Source organism: Triticum aestivum, chromosome 3A (genome assembly GCF_018294505.1).
Source record: "Triticum aestivum cultivar Chinese Spring chromosome 3A, IWGSC CS RefSeq v2.1, whole genome shotgun sequence".
Taxonomy (NCBI): Eukaryota; Viridiplantae; Streptophyta; class Magnoliopsida; order Poales; family Poaceae; genus Triticum; species Triticum aestivum.
In genome coordinates, this window is record NC_057800.1 from 681,299,378 (window position 1) to 681,320,917 (window position 21,540).

Genomic DNA, 21,540 nt, shown 5'->3' on the forward strand with positions numbered 1-21,540 from the left:
CGTTGCCAGGGAGTCTACGCAAAAGTCAACATACCAAGTACCCATCACAACCCTTATCTCCTGCATTACATTATTTGCCATTTGCCTCTCGTTTTCCTCTCCCCCACTTCACCCTTGCCGTTTTATTCGCCCTCTCTTCTCGCTCGCCTTTCTTCCGCCATGTCTGAATCAGAAAGGGTTGGGAGTTCTCACCAGAGTTTTAGTACTTTGGACAACCCTTCTATTCTCGCTAAGCTTATAAATAAGGATACTATGGAAAAACCTACCGAAGTCATCAATGAGAATCTTAATAATTTTGATGAAGATGATTCTGGAATTTTTGATTATTTACTTGATGAATCTTTGAAAGATGCTTGGTATAGACTATTGAGGATCAGGGCTAGCTATGTGCCTCAATACCAAATTGAAGTTTACTTAAAAAGCTTTTGTATTGCCCTTCCTTCTTCTTTTAAGCATGTCTTAGATTCTATATTTGAAGAAGGTTTTCTTGAAGGGGATGTCGTAGACACTTATGAAAAAATGAAAACCATATTTGGGCACCCCATGAATGAGAAAGTTGAATCTACATCTCTTTTGCTCTCTTACCAAAACAAATCTATTAAAGAGATAAAGGCTAGCCTAGATACAAATTTCCGTAACATACTTAATCTTTCCTCTACCATTAATAGCCATGTGCCCTATCAAAATAGAAGGATTAATTCTATAGATAGCAAGTTTGCTCTTTTCTTTCCTAAGACCAAAGATGGCAATACCTAGATATATCCTTGCTTTTTTTGCCTAGCTAGGGGGGTTAGACGATAGCGCTTGTTGGGAGGCAACCCAATTTTATTTTTATTCCTTGATTTTTGCTCCTGTTTAGTAATAAATAATTTACCTAGCCTCTATTTTAGTTGTGTTTTTTGTGTTTAATTAGTGTTTGTGCCAAGTAGAACCGTTGGGAAGACTTGAAGAAAGTCTTGATATCTTGCTGTAAAAAACAGAAATTTTAGCACTCACGAGAACTGCTGCCATTTTTATTTGGAAAGTGATATTTAGTTAATTCTTTTTGAATATTATTAATAGATAAATTCCTCACGTTCAGAAATTTATTTTAGAATTTTTGGGGTTCCAGATCTTGCGCTAGGTACAGATTACTACATACTGTTCTGTTTTTGATAGATTCTGTTTTTCGTGTGTTGTTTGCTTATTTTGATGAATCTATGGCTAGTAAAATAGTTTATAAACCATAGAGAAGTTGGAATACAGTAGGTTTAATACCAATATAAATAAAGAATGAGTTAATTATAGTACCTTGAAGTGGTCTTTTGTTTTCTTTCGCTAACGGAGCTCACGAGATTTCCTACTTTAAGTTTTGTGTTGTGAAGTTTTCAAGTTTTGGGTAAAGATTTGATGGATTATGGAACAAGGAGTGGCAATAGCCTAAGCTTGGGGATACCCATGGCACCCCCAAGATAATATAAGGACACCTAAAAGCCAAAGCTTGGGGATGCCCCGGAAGGCATCCCCTCTTTCGTCTACTTCTATCGGTAACTTTGCTTGGAGCTATATTTTTATTCACCACATGATATGTGTTTTGATTGGAGCGTCTTGTATGATTTGAGTCTTTATTTGTTAGTTTAACACAATCATCCTTTCTGTACACACATTTTGAGAGAGCCATACATGATTTGGAATTTGTTAGAATACTCTATGTGCTTCACTTATATCATTTGAGTTATATAGTCTTGCTCTAGCACTTCACTTATATCTTTTAGAGCATGGTGGTGGATTTGTTTTATAGAAACTATTGATCTCTCATGCTTCACTTAGATTATTTTGAGAGTCTTAAATATCATGGTAATTTGCTTAAAACTTCTAATATGCTTGGTATTCAAGAATAGTAAAAACTCTCTTATGAGTGTGTTGAATGCTATGAGAAGTTTGATGCTTGATAATTGTTTTGAGATATGAAGATGGTGATATTAAAGTTGTGCTAATTGAGCAGTTGTGAATTTGAGAAATACTTGTGTTAAAGTTTGTGACTCTCATAGCATGCACGTATGGTGAACCGTTATGTGATGAAGTCGGAGCATGATTTGTTTATTGATTGTCTTCCTTATGAGTGGCGGTCGGGGACGAGCGATGGTCTTTTTCTACCAATCTATCCCCCTAGGAGCATGCGCGTAATACTTTGCTTTGATAACTTGTAGATTTTTGCAATAAGTATATGAGTTCTTTATGACTAATGTTGAGTCCATGGATTATACGCACTTTTCTTCCTTCCACCATTGCTAGCCTCTCTAATACCGCGCACCTTTCGCCGGTATCATACACCCACCATATACCTTCCTCAAAACAGCCACCATACCTACCTATTATGGCATTTCCATAGCCATTCCGAGATATATTGCCATGCAACTTTCCACCGTTCCGTTTATTATGACACACTCCATCATTGTCATATTGCTTTGCATGATCATGTAGTTGACATCGTATTTGTGGCAAAGCCACCGTTCATAATTCTTTCATACATGTCACTCTTGATTCATTGCATATCCTGCTACACCGCCGGAGGCATTCATATAGAGTCATATTTTGTTCTAAGTATCGAGTTGTAATTGTTGAGTTGTAATAAAATAAAAGTGTGATGATCATCATTATTAGAGCATTGTCCCAGTGAGGAAAGGATGATGGAGACTATGATTCCCCCACAAGTCGGGATGAGACTCCGGACAAAAAAAAGAGACCATAAAAAAAGAGAAAAGGCCCAAATAAAAAAATAAGAGAAAAAAAGAGAAGGGCAATGCTACTATCCTTTTACCACACTTGTGCTTAAAAGTAGCACCATGATTTTCATAGTAGAGAGTCTCTCATTTCGTCACTTTCATATACTAGTGGGAATTTTTCATTATAGAACTTGGCTTGTATATTCCAATGATGGGCTTCCTCAAATTGCCCTAAGTCTTTGTGAGCAAGCGAGTTGGATGTACACCCACTTAGTTTCTTTTTGAGCTTTCATATACTTATAGCCTAGTGCATCCGTTGCATGGCAATCCGTACTCACTTACATTAATATCTATTGATGGGCATCTCCATAGCCCGTTGATATGCCTAGTTGATGTGAGACCATCTTCTCCCTTTTTGTCTTCTCCACAACCATCATTCTATTCCACCTATAGTGCTATATCCATGGCTCACGCTCATGTATTGTGTGAAGATTGAACAAGTTTTGAGAATGTCAAAAGTATGAAATAATTGCTTGGCTTGTCATCGGGGTTGTGCATGATTTAAATACTTTGCGTGGTGAAGATAGAGCATGGCCAGACTATATGATTTTGTAGGGATAACTTTCTTTGGCCATGTTATTTTGAGAAGACATGATTGCTTTGTTAGTATGCTTGAAGTATTATTATTTTTATGTCAATATTAAACTTTTATCTTGAATCTTTCGGATCTGAATATTCATACCACAATTAAGAATAATTACAATAAAATTATGCCAAGTAGCATTCCACATCAAAAAATTTGTTTTTATCATTTACCTACTCGAGGACGAGCAGGAATTAAGCTTGGGCATGCTTGATACGTCTCCAACGTATCTATAATTTTTGATTTCTCCATGCTATATTATCTACTGTTTTGGACATTATTGGGCTTTCTTATCCACTTTTATATTATTTTTGGGACTAACCTATTAACCGAAGGGCCAGCCCAGAATTGTTGTTTTTTTGCCTATTTTAGGGTTTCGAAGAAAGGAATATCAAACGGAGTCCAAACAGAATGAAACCTTCGGGAATGTGATTTTCTCATCGAACATGATCCAGGAGACTTGGACCCTACGTCAAGAAACAAAGGAGGAGGCCACGAGGTAGGAGGCGCGCCTACCCCCCCCCCCCCCCCCAGGCGCGCCCTCCACCCTCGTGGGCCCCCAGGCGCGCCCTCCACCCTCGTGGGCCTCCTATATATACCTACGTACCCCCAAACGATCAGATACGGAGCAAAAACCCTAATTCCACCGTCGCAACCTTCTGTATCCACAAGATCCCATCTTGGGGCCTGTTCCAGAGCTCCGCCGGAGGGGGCATCCATCACGGAGGGCTTCTACATCAACACCATAGCCTCTCCGATGAAGTGTGAGTAGTTTACCTCAGACCTTCGTGACGGTGTCCTGGACTAGGGGTACTCACCATGTCGTCTCCCAGTCTATTAGATTGGGCCGAGGCCCCCCATGGCCGTATACTCATGGGCCAGTTCGGACAGCTGCCGCATACAAGGAAGATTCCACAAGACTTGGCGATCAAGACAAGGACTTCTCCCCATCGGCGTATTCGGCTAGGACTCTTGTTAACCTAGGCGTCTAGTGCATTATATAAACCAGGGCCATGCTAGTCGATAGATCATATATACATACAATCATACCATAGGCTAGCTTCTAGGGTTTAGCCTCTTTGATCTCGTGGTAGATCTACTCTTGTACTACCCATATCATCAATATTAATCAAGCAGGACGTAGGGTTTTACCTCCATCAAGAGGGCCTGAACCTGGGTAAACATCGTGTCCCATGCCTCCTGTTATCATCGATTCTAGACGCACAGTTCGGGACCCCCTACCCGAGATCCGCCGGTTTTGACACCGACATTGGTGCTTTCATTGAGAGTTCCGCTGTGTGATCGACAAAAGGATCGATGGCTCGCCTGCAGATCAACTACGACTTTGGCGTCTTCGACACCAGCTCGACTGGTCACCTTGGTTCGACCAAGAACTGCGCCCCGTGTTCGGATCACCATGTTCGGACGACGGCCTTCATCGAACATCAACTCTGATCTCTATCAAGATCATGCAGGAATCATATATGGAGCTCGGAGGCTCAACGTCAACATTGCCCTCAAGCGACCGTGCTATTTTTTGGACAGCGAACTCGTATCTGCCGCCACCACCTCCTCGAGTATCGCTTTGACGATCGCTTTGGTGTAATTGTGCGAAATTGAGTCTATAACAACCCTGGAAAATTTCGTCGAGTTCCGATGGAGGAATCTCTGTCAATCCACGATATACCGGAGCCCTGTCAAATCTGGATGGGAATTTGGATGAGTATAGGGCGTGGTGTCCAGCTTCTAGCTCGGACGTCCTTTGGAAGATCCAACCGTTGATCGGCTGCGGAATTCCTATATCTACCACCTCTCAAAATTTCAGCTCGATCCGACCGTCCAAACTCCGGGAACCTTCCGATTAGTGCATCACTTTTCGGATATGTTTTATGCGCGAAAACGAATCCGACCCGAGTTCATCTTTTTTATGAACGGGATTTCGGACATCCCTTTTGAAGGAAGTTTTGTATGGGGTATTGTGTTTTGTTCCCGAACACATCCCACTAACTTTAAGATCTTTTGAACATGATCTTCAACATCATGCCAGTGTCAAACTAGTCCGGCAATATTACCCCACGGCTGCCGACCTGCGCTAGACACGTCGTCACTTTAGCCGAGCTCAACTTCTTCGGATCATCATCTCGGCAAGCCGAACAAGAGTCCGGCATCGCGAAGGATAAATCATCATCAACATAGCCGCCCCACGGATTACACGGAGCGGGCATACCGGCATCGCCGCACGGTCGCTTCATCAAGCCAGCATCGACCACGTCACGACCTGCATCGACAGGGCCGCACTATTGCTTCTTCAAGCTGGTGTCCATCACGCTGACCTACTTCGACTCATTGGTTGACGTCGAGGCTTCGACATCTCAGCTGGACCGGGGGCTTCGCCATCTCTTCATCAACCTACTCCGGACACTTCGGCGTCACTAGCCGACCAGCTCCGTCACGTTAGCTGGGCCGAGGGCTTTGCCTCGGTGAGTCAACCTTTACCAGCATTGCCATACCGTCGTTTTATCGCCCATCAGGCAATGGGTGGGCGGAGCAAGTCCCAATTTTGGGAATCATCTTCCTTTGGATTGCTACAACAAATAAATCAGGTGCTATTAATCCCAGTTTTTTTGCTTGTTTGGGTTCACTTTTCCCAAAAAATTATTACTCTGGTTTGTCCATGATATGTACACAGGTTTATCAAATGGTGACCGCATTAACGACGGTCGCGTGGTGGTTCGATCAATTTCCGTACATAGTCCGGCGAACGCCGGATCCGGAGCTCGGACCGACCTGTGAATTCAGGCTTTGCCACGCCTTTACTACATCACGCCGACGCCCTGCATCGACATTGACTTCGGCGCTAGGCCATATTTCTTCTATTCCTCACTTTGCATAAATTATTTATTATGCAACATTTTTTTAAATTATCATTATTACTATTATCTCCGGTTTGCACTATTTTTTGTGCACAGGAAAATGATCCGGGGACTTCGGCGTCACTCTGCCGGTCTGCATTGACCGTGTTATGTCACCACTTTGGCGTGTCAAGCTCTCCGCTCCGCCACCTCGGGACCAGCTTGGGGGATGGAACTTTGCCCCGCACCAAGCTCGGACCGCGTCATCAATATCAAACACATTAACCAGCTAAGTCGCTTTCATGCTCAAAGCTTTAATTTCTAACTTGTGCTCGGTTCGACTAAGCATTATACTTTTTTGGAAAAAAGTTGCTTGTAAAAAATTTCCTTGTCCAAACTTTGTTTGTGACGCATAAATTCAAATCCCCCGTTTACTTGGGGGCTTCCTTCATGAAGCTTTTCCTGTTGCATATGATTATACTTGTACGGCTTTGTTCCTTGTTCGTGTATTACGCCACAATATGCACCATATTGACTTAAGAGATTTGCAAGCTGGGTTGCCTCGCTCCTGTGTTTACCCCTACGTTCCCGATTGTTCGGCTAGGGAGTAAAGGGAGCACCTCTGTGATTGTCATGGTCGGGTCAACCGAGCCAGACCTCAGACTGGGTGAAGCCGAAAGCTAGCGCTCTTATAGTTTTCAATGATGGTCGGCACACAACGGAACTCATGAGTACAAAACATCTATTGCACAAGTCTCATAATAACAATGAGCACCGAAGAAAGGTATCGGTGGGGGTACTATTTTCTTCGAAGATGCTTCTTACACTTCACGGTAATATAGCATAAGTTCCCTGAGCGCGCTTTGTCTGTTACAACCTTATGGCCTGATTGCCTGGTTATTGGAAACACCGTCGATATTCTCGACCGATGGAGTACATAACACTTTTCGGTCCTTGACCGAAGAGGGAGAAGCTGACGGTCGGTTAAGACGCGTTTAAAGTTCGGTTGAACATAGATATGATATAAGTACTTCGGTACATGCAATCATTCTTCTACCCAAGTCACTTGGGGGCTCTTAAGTTTATTTGAGCCGTTTTATAATAAGTGTTCTTCTTCTTAGTCGTTGCAAAGTTTTATTATTATTTATCACTCCTTTTTTCGACACGAGTGTGCGGTCACTAGCCGGGGAGCCTAATTTCTCTCTCAAAGCCGCTAGAGTTTAGTTTGCTAAACTGGCCTGATGAGAAGTACTCCGCCCTCGGGATAGGAGGTTGAAGCCGTAGGCTGACCCGCTCGAAGTCTTGAGATAGGATGTATCATGTTAAAGCACGACAGAAGCACTTCTTTTTTCTAAGACCAACTTTCGGATTGGCACCGAACACTTGATATTGTTCGGACGTCATGTTTTTACTGACGTTTCTTGGTTTTCCAAGCTTTTTGGCACTTTTAAACTATTTGTGCTTTTCCAGCATTAGTCTCGCAGTGCAACGCCGGACACCTTTAGGGATTCGGCAAAAACATTCTCAGATATTGCTATATATGCATCGGTTTCGAATTGTGTCTTCGGTCAATAGTTGGGTTGCCCGGCTCCTGCACTTGCTTCCTACGTTCCGTTTTGTTCGGCTAGGCGTGCAAAGGGAGAACCACTGCGATTGTGCTTCCAGCTCACATGGTTAAGCACCTCAGTGGAGAAAGCCGAAAACTGACTTTCACAATAAGCGTAAACTGGTCAGCGATCCGATGACTACGTTAAATGATGGGTCGTTCATAACATTGGCCGAAGTGTTTACGGCTTGACCCCGACTGTCGCCGAACACTACCGGGGGCTATTAACTGGCCTCCCAAACTAAATCCTCAATATTTTGCTCTTCCATTAGAGCTGAGGTTTCATGATCATGCTTAGCATGACAACCCAAAGAAAGGAACCGATAGCGGGACTATTTTCTTTGGAAGACATTTCTTATGTTAAACAGTAATATAACATATCTTTCTGCGTACCTTTGTTTATAAAACCATATGGCCAGATTGCCTTGTTTGTCGTAAATCCTTGCCCTCATAAAGGCTTTATAAAGTAGGACAAACACTCCTCAGCTAATGGCCAAGGAGGTGGAAGCCGATGGTCGGTCAACAAAGTTTTGTACAATGCGGATCCGAGCATTAATGACGTAAAGTACTTGGATACATAGAGTCATTACACATAATTTGTGATTTTACTATGGATATCGATCCTTAATTCGGCCACCCGTGCCCGCATTAAGGCTCGGGGGCTACTGGGCTTCGGGCTTATTATTTACAAATATTAAAGGGGCACATCAATCCCCTGATCTGGTGTTACCACCCGACCAGTGTCTCGGGGGCTACTGCATTGCTTGTCCAATGCAGAAAATTTTATGTGCAATATAGTTTCCGAGGAGATTTTGATCCTCAGGTTGGTCGGCCGCACCCAACCTGAGTCTCGAGGACTGAGCATGCCGCTTTTAGTGTCCCGAAGTATTCTGCCGAGCTTGGACTTGATCCTCAGGCCGATTTTGCAAATCAACCTGAGTCTCAGCGGCTACTGGGATCAGCGGTCTTACGTCATCCTTCAGGTGCATCTCGGGTTTTAGACCGATACACACCTTGAGGGCTACTGGCCATATATCTTGGCAGAGAATAAATTGCAATAATAAAAAATATTGACAAAAAATCGGCCCACAGTCGGGGTGGTGCACCACCTCGGAAGCAGTCCGGCATAAAGCTCGGGCACTAGTGGCTGGCTCCATAGAGGGCATTTCCGGCATTAAGCTCGGCTAAACTCCTTCAAACTTCTTTGAACCAAGGTGATTTACGACACCTCAGACATAGCCGGCGTTGGAGCTCGGATACAGTCCAGCGTTGGAGCTCGGATATACAGTCCGGCGTTGGAGCTCGGATACATAGTCTGGCGTTGGGGCTCGGATACATTCCGGCATTAGAGATGGGAAGTGGTCCGGCGTTGGTACTCGACTGCAAAAGATACCTCGAATGCAGTCCGGCGTTGGAGCTCGGACGCAAGAGGACACTGCCTCCCGGGAACAACTTCAAATCCGAGGTGTGGCATAAAAATAAATAAGGCATTGATAAAGGCCGGAAACCTAAAGGGGCTCCTCGGATACCCGACGTGTAAACTCGTCGAATGCATTTCGGCGATCCTCAAGCTCGAAGATAAAGAAGATTTGTTGAACCAGTTTTCAAGACCGACAACCGAAGATGAAGAACAGTTCGGAAGAATCGGGGAGCGTCCCTAACTTGAAGACCGGTTCAGGGGGCTACTGACGGTGTCCTGGACTAGGGGGTACTCACCACGTCGTCTCCCGATCTATTAGATTGGGCCGAGGCCCCCCATGGCCGTATAATCATGGGCCAGTTCGGACAGCTGCCGCATACAAGGAAGATTCCACAAGACTTGGCGATCAAGACAAGGACTTCTCCCCACCGGCGTATTCGGCTAGGACTCTTGTTAACCTAGGCCTCTGGTGCATTATATAAACCAGGGCCATGCTAGTCGATAGATCATATATACATACAATCATACCATAGGCTAACCTCTAGGGTTTAGCCTCTCTGATCTCGTGGTAGATCTGCTCTTGTACTACCCATATCATCAATATTAATCAAGCAGGACATAGGGTTTTACCTCCATCAAGAGGGCCTGAACCTGGGTAAACATCGTGTCCCATGCCTCCTGTTACCATCGATCCTAGACACACAGTTCGGGACCCCCTACCCGAGAACCGCCGGTTTTTACACCGACACTTCGGGTCCATAGTTATTAGCTAGATGGCTTCTTCTCTCTTTTTGGATCTCAACACAATGTTCTCCCCCTCTCTTGTGGAGATCTATTCGATGTAATCTTCTTTTTGCGGTGTGTTTGTTGAGACCGATGAATTGTGGGTTTATGATCAAGATTATCTATGAACAATATTTGAATCTTCTCTGAATTCTTTTATGTATGATTGGTTATCTTTGCAAGTCTCCTCGAATTATCAGTTTGGTTTGGCCTACTAGATTGATCTTTCTTGCAATGGGAGAAGTGCTTAGCTTTGGGTTCAATCTTGCGGTGTCCTTTCCCAGTGACAGTAGGGGCAGCAAGGCACGTATTGTATTGTTGCCATCGAGGATAACAAGATGGGGTTTTTATCATATTGCATGAATTTATCCCTCTACATCATGTCATCTTGCTTAAGGCGTTACTCTGTTTTCATGAACATAATACTCTAGATGCGTGCTGGATAGCGGTCGATGAGTGGAGTAATAGTAGTAGATGCAGGCAGGAGTCGGTCTACTTGTCTCGGACGTGATGCCTATATACATGATCATACCTAGATATTCTCATAACTATGCTTAATTATGTCAATTGCTCAACAATAATTCGTTCACCCACCGTAGAATACTTATGTTCTTGAGAGAAGCTGAAGGAAATATGCCCTAGAGGCAATAATAAAGTTATTATTTATTTCCTTATATCATGATAAATGTTTATTATTCATGCTAGAATTGTATTAACCGGAAACATAATACATGTCTGAATACATAGACAAACAGAGTGTCACTAGTATGCCTCTACTTGACTAGCTCGTTGATCAAAGATGGTTATGTTTCCTAACCAAGACATGAGTTGTCATTTGATTAACGGGATCACATCATTAGGAGACTGATGTGATTGACTTGACCCATTCCGTTAGCTTAGCACTTGATCGTTTAGTTTGTTGCTATTGCTTTCTTCATGACTTATACATGTTACTATGAATATGAGATTATGCAACTCCCGTTTACCGGAGGAACACTTTGTGTGCTACCAAACGTCACAACGTAACTAGGTGATTATAAAGGTGCTCTACAGGTGTCTCCGAAGGTACTTGTTGGGTTGGCGTATTTCGAGATTAGGATTTGTCACTCTGATTGTCGGAGAGGTATCTCTGGGCCCTCTCGGTAATGCACATCACCTAAGCCTTGCAAGCATTGCAACTAATGAGTTAGTTGCGAGATGATGTATTACGTAACGAGTAAAGAGACTTGCCAGTAATGAGATTGAACTAGGTATTGAGCTGCCGACGATCGAATCTCGGGCAATTACCATACCGATGACAAAGGGAACAACGTATGTTGTAATGCGGTTTGACCGATAAAGATCTTCGTAGAATATATAGGAGCCAATATAAGCATCCAGGTTCCGCTATTGGTTATTGACCGGAGACGTGTCTCGGTCATGTCTACATAGTTCTCGAACCCGTAGGGTCCGCACGCTTAACACTACGATGACAGTTATATTATGAGTTTATATGTTTTGATGTACCAAAGGAGTTCGGAGTCCCGGATGAGATCGGGGACATGACGAGGAGTCTCAAAATGGTCGAGATGTAAAGATCGATATATTGGACGACTATATTCGGACATCGGAAAAGTTCCGAGTGATTCGGGTATTTTCGGGAGTACCGGGGAGTTACGGGAATTCGTATTGGGCCTTAATGGGCCATACGGGAAAGGAGAGAAAGGCCTCAAAGGGTGGACGCACCCCTCCCCATGGGCTGGTCCGAATTGGACTAGGGAGGGGGGGCGCCCCCTTCCTTCCTTCTCCTTTTCCCTTCCCTTTCCTTCCCTCCTACTCCTACTACTTGGAAGGGCTCCTAGTTCTACTAGGAAAGGGGGAATCCTACTCCCGGTGGGAGTAGGACTCCCCTGGGGCGCGCCATAGAGAGGGCCGGCCCTCCCCCTCCTCCACTCCTTTATATACGGGGGCAGGGGGCACCCCAAAGACACAACAATTGATCTCTTGTTCTCTTAGCCGTGTGCGGTGCCCCCCTCCACCATAATCCACCTCGATCATATCGTAGCGGTGCTTAGGCGAAGCCCTGCGTCGGTAGAACATCATCATCGTCACCATGCCGTCGTGCTGACAAAACTCTCCCTCATCACTCGGTTGGATCGGAGTTCGAGGGACGTCATCGAGTTGAATGTGTGCTGAACTCGGAGGTGCCGTGCGTTCGGTACTTGGATCGATCGGATCGTGAAGACGTACGACTACATCAACCGCATTGTGCTAACACTTCCGCTTTCGGTCTACGAGGGTACGTGGACAACACTCTCCCCTCTCGTTGCTATGCATCACCATGATCTTGCGTGTGCGTAGGAAAATTTTGAAATTACTACGTTTCGCAACAGTGGCATCCGAGCTAGGTTTTATGCGTTGATGTTATATGCAGGAGAAGAACACAAGTGAGTTGTGGGCGATATAAGTCATACTGCTTACCAGCATGTCATACTTTGGTTCGGCGGTATTGTTGGATGAAGCGGCCCGGACCGACATTACGCGTACGCTTACGCGAGACTGGTTCTACCGACGTGCTTTGCACACAGGTGGCTGGCGGCTGTCAGTTTCTCCAACTTTAGTTGAACCGAGTGTGGCTACGCCTGGTCCTTGCGAAGGTTAAAACAATACCAACTTGACAAACTATCGTTGTGGTTTTGATGCGTAGGTAAAGACGGTTCTTGCTAAGCCCGTAGCAGCCACGTAAAACTTGCAACAACAAAGTAGAGGACGTCTAACTTGTTTTTGCAGGGCATGTTGTGATGTGATATGGTCAAGACATGATGCTAAATTTTATTGTATGAGATGATCATGTTTTGTAACCGAGTTATCGGAAACTGGCAAGAGCCATATGGTTGTCGCTTTATTGTATGCAATGCAATCGCGTTGTAATGCTTTACTTTATCACTAAGCGGTAGCGATAGTCGTTGAAGCATAAGATTGGTGAGACGACAACGATGCTACGATGGTGATCAAGGTGTCGCGCCTGTGACAATGGTGATCATGACGGTGCTTCGGAGATGGAGATCACAAGCACAAGATGATGATGGCCATATCATATCACTTATATTGATTGCATGTGATGTTTATCTTTTATGCATCTTATCTTGCTTTGATTGACGGTAGCATTATAAGATGATCTCTCACTAAATTTCAAGATAAAAGTGTTCTCCCTGAGTATGCACCGTTGCCAAAGTTCGTCGTGCCCAGACACCATGTGATGATCGGGTGTGATAAGCTCTACGTTCACATACAACGAGTGCAAGCCAGTTTTGCACACGCAGAATACTCAGGTTAAACTTGACGAGCCTAGCATATGCAGATATGGCCTTGGAACACTGAGACCGAAAGGTCGAGCGTGAATCATATAGTAGATACGATCAACATAGTGATGTTCACCATTGAAAACTACTCCATTTCACGTGATGATCGGTTATGGTTTAGTTGATTTGGATCACGTGATCACTTAAAAGATTAGAGGGTTGTCTTTCTAAGTGGGAGTTCTTAAGTAATATGATTAATTGAACTTAAATTTATCATGAATTTAGTCCTGGTAGTATTTTGCAAATTATGTTGTAGATCAATAGCTCGCGTTGTTGTTTTCATATGTTAATTTTTTGATATGTTCCTAGAGAAAACTATGTTGAAAGATGTTAGTAGCAATGATGCAGATTGGATCCGTGATCTGAGGATTGTCCTCATTGCTGCACAGAAGAATTATGTCCTTGATGCACCGCTAGGTGACAGACCTATTGCAGGAGTAGATGCAGACGTCATGAATGTTTGGCTAGCTCAATATGATGACTACTTGATAGTTTAGTGCACCATGCTTAACAGCTTAGAATCGGGACTTCAAAGACGTTTTGAACGTCATGGATCATATGGATGTTCCAGGAGTTCAAGTTAATATTTCAAGCAAATACCCGAGTTGAGAGATATGAAGTCTCCAACAAGTTCTATAGCTAAAAGATGGAGGAGAATAGCTTAAGCAGTGAGCATGTGTTCAGATTGTCTGGGTACTACAATCGCTTGAATCAAGTGGGAGTTAATCTTCCAGATAAAATAGTGATTGACAGAATTCTCTAGTCACCATCACCAAGTTAGTAGAACTTTGTGATGAACTATAGTATGCAAGGGATGATGAAAACGATTCCCGAGCTTTTCATGATGATGAAATCGATGAAGGTAGAAATCAAGAAAGAGCATCAAGTGTTGATGATTAACAAGACCACTAGTTTCAAGAAAAAGGGCAAAGGGAAAGAAAGGGAACTTCAAGAAGGACGGCAAGCAAGTTGCTGCTCAAGTGAAGAAGCCCAAGTCTGGTCCTAAGCCTGAGACTAAGTGCTTCTACTGCAAAGGGACTGGTCACTAGAAGCAGAACTACCCCAAGTATTTGGTGGATAAGAAGGATGGCAAAGTGAACAAAGGTATATTTGATATACAGACTATTGATGTGTATTTTACTAGTGTTCGTAGCAACCCCTTGGTATTTGATACTGGTGCAGTTGCTAAGAGTAGTAACTTGAAACGGGAGTTGCAAAATGAACATAGACTAGTTAAGGGTGAAGTGACGATGTGTGTTGGAAGTGGTTCCAAGATTGATATGATCATCATCGCACACTCCCTATACTTTCGGGATTAGTGTTGAACCTAAATAAGTGTTATTTGGTGTTTGCGTTGAGCATGAATATGATTTGATCATGTTTATTGCAATAGGTTATTCATTTAAGTAAGATAATAAATTGTTGTTCTGTTTACATGAATAAAACCTTCTATGGTCATACAACCAATGAAAATGGTTTGTTGGATCTCAATTGTGGTGATACACATTCTCATAATATTGAAGCCAAAAGATGCAAAGTTAATAATGATAGTGCAACTTATTTGTGGCACTGCCATTTAGATCATATTGGTGTAAAGCGCATGAAGAAAATCCATGTTGATGGGCTTTTGGAATCAATTGATTATGAATCAGTTGCTACTTGCGAACCGTGCCTCATGGGCAAGATGACTAAGACTCCGTTCTCCGGAACAATGGAGCAAGCAACTAACTTATTGGAAATAATACATACTGATGTATGCAGTCCGATGAATGTTGAGGCTTGCGGCGGGTATTGTTATTTTCTAACCTTCACAGATGATTTGAGCAGATATTGGTATATCTACTTGACGAAACATAAGTCTGAAACATTTGAAAAGTTCAAAGAACTTCAGATTGAAGTGGAAAATCATCATGACAAGAAAATAAAGTTTCTACGATCTGATCGCAGAGACAAATATTTGAGTTACGAGTTTGGTCTTCAATTAAAACAATGTGGAATAGTTTCACAAACTCATGCCACCTGGAACACCACAACGTAATGGTGTGTTCGAACGTCATAACCGTACTTTATTTGATATAGTGCAATCTATGATGTCTCTTACTGATTTACCACTATCGTTTTGGGGTTATGCATTAGAGACAGCTACATTCATGTTAAATAGGGCACCGTCAAAATCTGTTGAGACGACGCCTTATGAACTGTGGTTTGGCAAGAAACCAAAGTTGTCGTTTCTTAAAGTTTGGGGCGGCAATGCTTATGTGAAAAGGTTTCAAACTGATAAGCTTGAACCCAAATCGGAGAAGTGCATCTTCATAGGATACCCAAACGAAATTGTTGGGTACACCTTCTATCACAGATCCAAAGGCAAATTTGTTGCTGAGAATAGATCCTTTCTAGAGAAGGAGTTTCTCTCGAAAGAAGTGAGTGGGAGGAAAGTAGAACTTGATGAGGCAACTATACCTGCTCCCTTATTGGAAAGTAGTTCATCACATAAATCTGTTCCTGTGACTACTACACCAATTAGTGAGGAAGCTAATGATGATGATCATGTAACTTCAGATCAAGTTACTACCGAACCTCGTAGGTAAACCAGAGTGATATCTGCACCAGAGTGGTACGGTAATCCTGTTCTAGAGGTCATGTTACTTGACCATGACGAGCCTACGAACTATGAGGAAGCGATGATGAGCCCAGATTCTGCGAAATGGCTTGAGGCCATGAAATCTGAGATGAGATCCATATAGGAGAACAAAGTATGGACTTTGATTGACTTGCTCGTTGATTGGCAAGCAATTGAGATTAAATGGATCTTCAAGAGGAAGACGGACGCTGATAGTAGTGTCACTATCTACAAAGCTAGAATTGTCGCAAAAAGGTTTTCGACAAGTTCAAGGTGTTGACTACGATGAGAGTTTCTCACTCGTATCTATCCTTAAGTCTGTCCGAATCATGTTAGCAATTGCCGCATTTTAGGAAATCTAGCAAGTGGGTAAACAAAACTGCATTCCTTAATGGATTTATTAAAGAAGAGTTGTATATGATGCAACCAGAAGGTTTTGTCAATCCTAAAGGTACTAACAAAATATGCAAGCTCCAGTGATCCATCTATGGACTGGTGCAAGCATCTCGGAGTTGGAATATACTCTTTGATAAGTTGATCAAAGCATATAGTTTTATACAGACTTGCGGTGAATCATGTATTTACAAGAAAGTGAGTGGGAGCATTACAACATTTCTGATAAGTATATGTGAATGACATATTGTTAATCGGAGATAATGTAGAATTATTCTGCAAAGCATAAAGGAATGTTTGAAAAGAGTTTTTCAAAGAAAGACCTCGGTGAAGCTGCTTACATATTGAGCATCAAGATCTATAGAGATAGATCAAGACGCTTAATAAGTTTTTCAATGAGTACATACCTTGACAAGATTTTGAAGTAGTTCAAAATGGAACAGTCAAAAAGGAGTTCTTGCCTGTGTTACAAGGTGTGAAGTTGAGTAAGACTCAAAACCCGACCACGGCAGAAGATAGAGAGAGAATGAAAGTCATTCCCTATGCCTCAGCCATAGGTTCTATGAAGTATGCCATGCTGTGTACCAGACCTATTGTATACCCTGCCCTGAGTTTGGCAAGGGAGTACAATAGTGATCTAGGAGTAGATCACTGGACATTGGTCAAAATTATTCTTAGTGGAATAAGGATATGTTTCTCGATTATGGAGGTGACAAAAGGTTCATCGTAAAGGGTTACGTCGATACAAGTTTTGACACTGATCCAGATGACTATAAGTCTCAATCTGGATACATATTGAAAGTGGAAGCAATTAGCTAGAGTAGCTCCATGCAGAGCATTGTTGACATAGAAATTTGCAAAATACGTACGGATCTGAATGTGGCAGACCCGTTGACTAAACTTCTCTCACAAGCAAAACATGATCACACCTTAGTACTCTTTGGGTGTTAATCACATAGCGATGTGAACTAGATTATTGACTCTAGTAAACCCTTTGGGTGTTGGTCACATGTCGATGTGAACTATGGGTGTTAATCACATGGTGATGTGAACTATTGGTATAAAATCACATGGCGATGTGAACTAGATTATTGACTCTAGTGCAAGTGGGAGACTAAAGGAAATATGCCCTAGAGGCAATAATAAAGTTATTATTTATTTCCTTATATCATGATAAATGTTTATTATTCATGCTAGAATTGTATTAACCAGAAACATAATACATGTGTGAATACATAGACAAACAGAGTGTCACTAGTATGCCTCTACTTGACTAGCTCGTTGATCAAAGATGGTTATGTTTCCTAACCAAGACATGAGTTGTCATTTGATTAACGGGATCACATCATTAGGAGACTGATGTGATTGACTTGATCCATTCCGTTAGCTTAGCACTTGATCGTTTAGTTTGTTGCTATTGCTTTCTTCATGACTTATACATGTTCCTATGAATATGAGATTATGCAACTCCCGTTTACCGGAGGAACACTTTGTGTGCTACCAAACGTCACAACGTAACTAGGTGATTATAAAGGTGCTCTATAGGTGTCTCCAAAGGTACTTGTTGGGTTGGCGTATTTCGAGATTAGGTTTTGTCACTCCGATTGTCGGAGAGGTATCTCTGGGCCCTCTCAGTAATGCACATCACCTAAGCCTTGCAAGCATTGCAACTAATGAGTTAGTTGCGAGATGATGTATTACAGAACGAGTAAAGAGACTTGCCGGTAACGAGATTGAACTAGGTATTGAGATGCCGACGATCGAATCTCGGGCAAGTAACATACCGATGACAAAGGGAACAACGTATGTTGTTATGCGGTTTGACCGATAAAGATCTTCGTAGAATATGTAGGAGCCAATATGAGCATCTAGGTTCCGCTATTGGTTATTGACCGGAGACGTGTCTCGGTCATTTCTACATAGTTCTCGAACCCGTAGGGTCCGCACGCTTAACGCTACGATGACAGTTATATTATGAGTTTATATGTTTTGATGTACCGAAGGGGTTCGGAGTCCCGGATGAGATCGGGGACATGATGAGGAGTCTCGAAATGGTCAAGACGTAAAGATCGGTATATTGGACGACTATATTCGGACATCAAAAAGGTTCCGAGTGATTCAGGTATTTTCGGGAGTACCGGGGAGTTAGAGAATTCGTATTGGGCCTTAATGGGCCATATGGGAAAGGAGAGAAAGGCCTCAAAGGGTGGCCGCACCCCTCCCCATGGGCTGGTCCGAATTGGACTAGGGAGGGGGGCGCCCCCTTCCTTCCTTCTCCTTTTCCCTTCCCTTTTCTTCCCTCCTACTCCTACTACTTGGAAGGGCTCCTAGTTCTACTAGGAAAGGGGGAATCCTACTCCCGGTGGGAGTAGGACTCCCCTGGGGCGTGCCATAGAGAGGGCCGGCCCTCCCCCTCCTCCACTCCTTTATATACGGGGGCAGGGGGCACCCCAAAGACACAACAATTGATCTCTTGTTCTCTTAGCCGTGTGCGGTGCCCCCCTCCACCATAATCCACCTCGATCATATTGTAGCGGTGCTTAGGCGAAGCCCTGCGTCGGTAGAACATCATCATCGTCACCACGCCGTCGTGCTGACAAAACTCTCCCTCAACACTCGGCTGGATCGGAGTTCGAGGGACGTCATCGAGTTGAACGTGTGCTGAACTCGGAGGTGCCGTGCGTTCGGTACTTGGATCGGTCAGATCGTGAAGACGTACGACTACATCAACCGCGTTGTGCTAACGCTTCCGCTTTCGGTCTACGTGGGTACGTGGACAACACTCTCCCCTCTCGTTACTATGCATCACCATGATCTTGCGTGTGCGTAGGAAAATTTTGAAATTATTACGTTCCCCAACAGAAGCCACTAGTGAAACCTATGGCCCCCGGGTCTATCTTCATCATATTAATCTTCCAATACTTAGTTATTTCCTTTGCTTTTTACGTTGCCTTTATTTTACTTTGCATCTTTATCACAAAAATACCAAAAATATTATCTTATCATATCTATCAGATCTCACTCTCGTAAGTGACCGTGAAGGGATTGACAACCCCTTATCGCGTTGGTTGCGAGGAGTTATTTGTTTTGGGCAGGTACTAGGGACGTGCGCAACCTCCTACTAGATTGATACCTTGGATCTCAAAAACTGAGGGAAATACTTACGCTACTTTGCTGCATCATCCTTTCCTCTTCAAGGAAATCCAACGCAATGCTCAAGAGATAGCAGCTGGTGAAGATGTTGGTGGGCATTGACCCCCTCCCGATGACAGGATCATTGATGATGACGATGGTGATGGTTTCCCCCTCCCGGAGGGAAGTTTCCCTGGCAGAACAGCTCCGCCGGAGCCCTAGATTGGTTCCGCCAAGGTTTCGCCTCGTGGCGGCGGAGTTTCCTCCCGAAAGCTTGCTTATGATTTTTTCCTCGACGAAAGAATCCATATAGCCAAAGATGGGCATCAGAGGGCCACCAGGGGGCCCACGAGGCAGGGGGGCGCCCAGGGGGTAGGGCGCGCACCCCACCCTCGTGGACGGTGGGTGGCCCCCCTCTGGTACTTCTTCCGCCTCATATTTTTATATATTCTGAAAATAATTCCCCTGGAGTTTTAGGACTTTTGGAGATGTGCAGAATAGGTCTCTAACATTTGCTCCTTTTCAAGCCCGGAATTCCAGCTGTCGGCATTCCCCCTCTTCATGTAAACCTTGTAAAATAAGAGAGAATAGGCATAAGTATTGTGACATAATGTGTAATAACAGACCATAATGCAATAAATATCGATATAAAAGCATGATGCAAAATGGACGTATCAACTCCCCCAAGCTTAGACCTCGCTTGTCCTCAAGCGAAAGCCGAAATCAGAAAATATGTCCACATGTTTAGAGATAGAGGTGTCAATAAAATAAAATACGGACATGAGGGCATCATGATCATTCTTAGAACAGCAACATATATATATATATATATATTGTCATATGATCTCCTATGCTAAAGTAACAGTTCATTCACATACTCAAGTATGAATCAGAAATTTCATTGAAAACTAACAAACTATAATCTCAGTCATTGAAGCAATTGCAATTTATCATAACATAGGAAAGAGTCAATATAAGAGCTTCTCAACAAGTCCACATACTCAACCATCTTTTAGTCTTTCATAATTGCTAACACTCACGCGATATTTATGGTTATGAAGTTTCAATCGGACACAAAGAAAGATAGGGGCTTATAATTTTGCCTCCCAACCTTTTACCTCAAGGGTAATGTCAACAATAATAGTTCATGAAAACCCACATCCAATTAGCCATATATATATATCAGGATCTTTCCAACACATTGTGCTTGCCAAAGGATAAAATGTAAAAAGGAAAGGTGAAGATCACCGTGACTCTTATATGAAGTAATAGACAAGAATAAAAGATAGGCCCTTCGTAGAGGGAAGCAGAGGTTGTCATGTGCTTTTATGGTTGGATGCACGAAATCTTAATGCAAAAGAACGTCACTTTATATTGCCACTTGTGATATGGACCTTTATTATGCAGTCCGTCGCTTTTATTTCTTCCACATCACAAGATCGTATAAAGCTTATTTTCTCCACACTAATAAGTCATACATATTTAGAGAGCAATTCTTATTGCTTGCAACGATGACAACTTACTTGATGGATCTTACTCAATCCATAGGTAGATATGGTGGACTCTCATGGTAAGATTGGTTTTAGGGATATTTGGAAGCACAAGTAGTATCTCTACTTAGTGCAAAGAAATTGGCTAGCAAGAGAGGGAAAGGCAAGCTCAACATGTTGGATGATCCATGACAATATAATTTATCTCAGATGTAAGAAAACATAACCCATTACGTTGTCTTCCTTGTCCAACGTCAACTCTTTAGCATATCATACTTTAATGAGTGCTCACAATTATAAAAGATGTCCAAGATAGTATATTTATATGTGAAAACCTCTCTTTCTTTATTACTTCCTATTAATTGCAACAATGACCAAAACTATGTTTGTCAACTCTCAACAACTTTTATTCATCATACTCTTGATATGTGAGCTGATTACTCCCCATAAGATCCACATGATCCCTTTATTTCTTTTTATTTCTTCTCTTTTATTCTATTCCCTCAAGATCTTAGCAAAATAATCAAGCCCTTCACTCAACACTAATCTTTATTA